A 6,000-nucleotide genomic window follows, 5' to 3' on the forward strand; every position below is an offset into this window, starting at 1 on the left:
CATTCTTTGCAGCTTCTGCTTGTCAGCTCCTTAAGTTCAGCTGCATGTATTTGTTCTACACTGGCGACACACTTTATTCGAGCTCGGCTAGTCCCACGAATTCGGGTATACTCGGGTGTATTGAGGTTTGTGACTGTTTTCTGCCCGAGTGCATTGCGTTATTTTCCAGGCAGGGATTGAAGCAATTTATTCCCGCTGGCTGCAATACTGCACAGTATATATATATATACTGCATTACAATTCATGAATTTATGCCATCTGGTAGACACGCGAAGCATTGCAGCCTATTAAATCCTAATCATTATCATTTAACAGATCAGCCGCCCGTCAGCCAGGCATGAACCATGGCTGGGAAGGCAAACGCAACGGGGCTTTTCAGAGGTGAGGAGCGGCGCATTCCAGGTATCTGCCAGGTACAAACTGGGCATTTGCTCGAATAAAGTGTGTCGCAGCAGTACACACACAGTGCCTGAGTGATGTATCAATATGTTGCCCTTTCTGCCTCTGAGCATGTAACCAGTGAGTTGCTACAGCAACCTCTGAGATTCTTCTCAGAATGGGCTATTCCGTCCTCCCCTCTGTCTTTGTTCACAGATAGTCTGTCCCAAGACTATTCCCTTTACCCACATTCCCCCACACTTCCCTTTCCACTTTGGAGACCGTGAGTACAGCACCCATCTCTGTTCCAACCCCATGGCAAGGCCAATTCTTTTCACCTGCCCTTAATTACGAAGCACCTATAGAGAAGCACTCTCACAACACGATTACATCCACAAGTGCCTGTATATACTGCTCCTTTCCTAATAAAGGGAAGAAAATATAACAGGACTTGGTGTGCTTTGGAAAGGGGGCTGAGTTGACGCTATCTTGGTTCATTCATACCCTAGACATGACCCTGGGTCCAGAATACCTCTACAATCTGGCTTCTGCACTGCTCACTCGACTGAAACAGCCCTCACTAAAATAACCGATGACCTCCATGCTGCCAAAGACAGAGGTCATTACACTCTGCTCTTACTACTTGACCTCTCTGCAGCATTTGACACCGTGGACCACACTCTTCTCCTTCACATTCTCCATACTCTTGGTATTCGGAACAAAGCTCTATCCTGGATCTCCTCTTACTTCTCCCATCACACTTTCAGTGTCTCTTTTGCTAACACCTCCTCCTCTATCGATCTCTCTGTGGGGGTACCCCAGGGCTCTGTCCTGGGACCCCTTCTCTTTTCTCTTTACACACTCTCTCTAGGTGACCAAATCACATCTTTTGGGTTTAAATATCACCTCTATGCTGATGACACACAAATTTACCTTTCAACTCTTGACCTTACACCTGCTATACAGACCAAAGTTTCTGAATGTCTCTCTGGAATATCATCCTGGATGGCCATTCGCCGACTGAAACTTAACATGGCAAAAACAGAGCTCCTTATACTTCCTCCCAAACCTGGCCCTACTACCTCCTTCCACATTAGTGTTGGAAGTACCATCATTCACCCATTAGCCCAAGCACGCTGCCTTGGGGTCACACTCGACTCCTCCCACATTTGCCCCTCACATTCAAAACATATCTAAAACCTGTCTCTTTTTCCTCCACAATATAACAAAGATACGCCCTTTCCTCTGTTGCTCGACTGTTGCTCAACTGCCCTCATTCTCTCCCGCCTCGATTACTGTAACCTCCTGCTATCCAGCTTTCCTGCCTCTCACCTGTCTCCCTTACAATCAATCCTAAACGCTGCTTCCAGAATCACTCTACTATTTCCGAAATCTGTCTCCGCGTCTTCCTTGCTGAAATCACTCTCCTGGCTTCCTATCAAATCCCACATCTCGCACTCAATTCTCCTCCACACTTTTAAAGCTTTACACTCTTCTGCTCTTACCTACATCTCAGCCCTAATTTCTCGCTACCCACCATCCCTACTCTTGCGTTCTGTTCAAGGATGTCTTCTCTCTACCCCCTTTGTATCTAAAGTCCTCTCCCGCCTTAAACCTTTCCCACTTTCTGCCCCGCACCTCTGTAATGCCCTTCCCATCAATGCCCGACTAGCACCCTCTCTGTCCACTTTTATGTCCCACCTTAAGACACACTTGCTTAAAGAAGCATATGAGTAACACCGTAGATATTACTAGACACATGATACATAAAGCTTGGGCCCCTGCAGACGCACTTACCTGAACGCCCTCCTACTGTCTCTGTACGTTCTCTCCACCAATTATATTGTAAGCTCCCCGGAGCAGGGACTCTTCTTCTGAAATGTTACTTTTATGTCTGAAGCACTTATTCCCATGATCTGTATTATTTGTTATTTATATGATTGTCACGTGTATTACTAATGTGAAGCACTATGTACACTAATGGCGCTATATAAATAAAGACATGCATACAAACATACAAAAGAAGGTGCAAAACGTGTGCCCATAGCCATGCCACAAAGTTGTAAATAAAACTCGCGATTAAAAAGAAAATATTGTGTTTTAAAATAAAGTGAATGGAATCGTGAATGAACCGACGTTGGAAGAGTGGTAAAGTGCAGTGAAGTGCTAAATAGTGATCTATTGCATCTAAGCCCCTATCGTGTGGCATAGACGTATATAGTGCTTGGACGTCTAAAGTGGCCAACTGATAAGTATTACTCCAAGGAAAGTCTGTGAGAAGAGTGAGAAGTGAAGTAGTATCAACTAAGTGTGAGGGTAAGGAAGGTACCAGCGGTTGTAAAAAAAGAGTCAACATAGGAAGAGAGATTAGCAGTAAGTGAGTTAATGCCCGAAATAATAGGGCGTCCCGGGGGGTTTAATAAGTGTCTTGTGAATCTTAGGTAAGTGATACATAATTGGGATGGTGGGAGCAGCACAGTATAGGTAGTCAAATTCTGGTTTGGTAAGAACTCCCAACTCCTGAGCTAATTTAAGCATCTTTTTGAGGTCAATTTGATATTGTGCTGTCTGGTCCTTCAATAGCTTGCAGTAGGATAGGGGGTCTGATAATAATCTTAAAGCTTCTGTAGAATATTCCTCTCTATTTTGAAGTAGAAACCCCCCCTCCACACACACACTCCTTCATCAACTTCACATACAACCACATCTAAGTTAGACTGTAGCATTTTAAGTGTTTGTTTCTCTTGGATGGTGAGATTCTTACTGTGATTGATTTTAGCAGTTTGGGATTGACACAACTCCTACAAGTCTTTTTCAACTAACTTATTGAAAATTTCAATATAATGACCCCTAAAGTGATAGGGGTACAAAACTGATTTAGGTTTGTACAATGAGTGTTGAATGAGCATGTCATCTGAAGTGTTGGTAAGACCCTCATCTATCAAAGACATTAAATCAGCCAAATTGGCTTGTTTTTTGGTAGAAAGTGTGTCACTATTGGGATTTAGAATATCAACCAGTGACACTTGTCTTTCTTGTTCTGCAATAAAGTGTCTACTGAGAGTCAGTTTTCTACTGAATTTTTGAAGATCTACTGTATATATAGATCAAAGTTATTTGCTCTACGTGTAGGTGCAAACGAAAGACCTTTTCCCAAGAGATTCATAAGAGTATGATCTATACGAAATGAGGACAGGTTAAAGATACTTTTGGACACTAGTGTTGTGTTATCTGGGTAAGTTTTCTGGAGGGGTGTGGTTCTTTTTCCTCCCCCTCTTCCGATTCCTGCCTTTTCCTTATAGCTTTGTTCGTGGTGATTTCGGCGGATGATTTGAATCCCAAGTGGAAATTGTTTGTCTCATTTTCTCCAACCTGTTTAAAAAATCCTCATTCTCTAACTCCTCTTTCTTGACTCGTAATACTTCAAATTTATTTTGGAGGGGGATTTGAGGTGTCTCTCTTTATTTTCACGTTGATTACTGGGATTTCTATGATGTCTATTATCTCGCCCCATATTTTTGTTTTCATGTCTTTTTTGGTATTTTTGATGTTTGATATTATTGGGATTCCAATTTTTAGATCTATCTGTATTGGCTCCCCATCTAGATCTATCCATTGTGTAATTCCTATGATATTTAGGTGTGTGTCTGATGTTCTTATCGTATGAGAAGGCTAGAGATCTAGAATGATAATTAGGATCTCTAGGTGTTTCAGGGATGTGTGTTTATTGATTGGAAGTGTATGATAATACTGACGTGTGCCTTTTTGTACAGATTTGGCTATCAGAGTAGGGGTTTTAACCTCATGAAGAGTATCACCCTCATTTGGTTTGGATTCATTTACTGTATCCCATGATTTTTGTTTATTTAGAGAATAATCCAATTTGTCTCTTAGAAACGTTTTATTTTTGTTAACAATAATTAGATTCTCAGATATCTTCAGCTTGGAAGTCATATCCCTGGTTAGTTGGGGTAATTGATCCAGGCAGGGAATCTGCAAAATCTCATTTTTTATCTGAGTAATTTTAGTATCTAATTCGATTACTTCCTTTTTCCTCTCTAAGATGAGCAATTGAATTAGTTCTAACGGACAATGGTCAAGAATTCTCTCTCACTCATTTATAAATGCTTGATTGCCTGAACCAATCCTCTAGTTGTACGGCCACATCTGGTTTATTCTTCCAATGTGGCCAAATCCAGACAGAATCTGGTCTCTTTCTCCAACAATTTGTGTAAGTTGGTCATAAGGGTAGGCAAATTAGGTGTGTTCTCTTCGACTAGTGGTGTGTCAGAAAACATTTTACTAAATAACTCTGATTTATTATATCTACACAAAATAGAGGAAAAGAAGGAGCACACAGGAGACTTGTTTTGAGTTTGAAAAAACTTCAATAAAGTATTCACCGCATCAGAGCTAATAAAGGTAACGTTTCAGGACTAATGTGGCCCTTCCTCAGACCCAGCACCTCAAAACTCAAAACAAGTCTCCTGTGTGCTCCTTTTTCCCCTCTATTTTGTGCCTATTATAAGGTCCAGCTTTGAGACGCCGGGACCATTGGAAGGTAAGCACCAGAAGCAAAATAATATTTATATACTTTTTACAAACAGTGGTGTGCCATTTCTACTTACTATTGCTCCTGATTTATTATATCTGTTATTGAGACAATCTAGGAATTGGCTAGTTCTGGACTCAGCCATAAGGCATCTGTAATGGGAAGGTGAAAGGGGAGGGGAGGGCACAGAAGGGGATGGTGGAGGGGAAACAGCAGAAGAGAAGAAAGAGAAAGAAGAAGGAATAGAAAGAGAGAGAGAAGGGGGAAGAGGGGGCTGGAACATAAGAAAACAAGAAACGTTTTAATTGAAATATATATTTATATATATATGTTTTTGATGTGGTATATATCGGAACATATAAACCTATAGCCCCAACCAGGTATTTAATGAGCAAAGGCATTACTTATATACACAAGGACTGACAACCAGTCCTGTTTTTGCCTTTTTATTGAAGACGATACCAACTATCAGGATGTAACCCCATTATACTCTGGGATTATTACTATAGGATCAGGAGTGTCTCAGATGAGAGCGAAGTCTTTTATTTGTGTCTTTGTGTGTTTGCACTTTTTCCTGTTTTTTATTCCAATAAAAGTTAATTCCTAACTATTTGATCATTTCAGCCGGGTCTGAGCGCGTTACGCGGGATCTCTTTCCTCGCTGCTGCGCGCTCCGTCTCTCTGTGTATATCTGCCCCTGAGAGCTCCTCTCCCACCACATGACACTGCAGCACTCCCCACCTCCCCTCCCCTCCCCTCCCCTGCTCCCTGATTGGAGGATACAGACAGATGAGGTAAGCAGTTGCCGGGCAGAATGGGAACTCTGCATGTTATAGATATATTGTTCTGTGGTAAAACAGTGCGTTGCTCCCTGATTGGAGGATACAGACAGATGAGGTAAGTAGTTGCCGGGCAGAATGGGAACTCTGCATGTTATATATTGTACTGTGGTAAAACAATGCGCTGCTTCCTGATAGGAGGATGCAGACAGATGAGGTAAGCAGTTGCCGGGCAGAATGGGAACTCTGCATGTTATAGCTATATTGTTCTGTAGGAAGATATTGTTTCTG

Source organism: Ascaphus truei, chromosome 20, assembly GCF_040206685.1.
Source record: "Ascaphus truei isolate aAscTru1 chromosome 20, aAscTru1.hap1, whole genome shotgun sequence".
Lineage (NCBI taxonomy): Eukaryota > Metazoa > Chordata > Amphibia > Anura > Ascaphidae > Ascaphus > Ascaphus truei.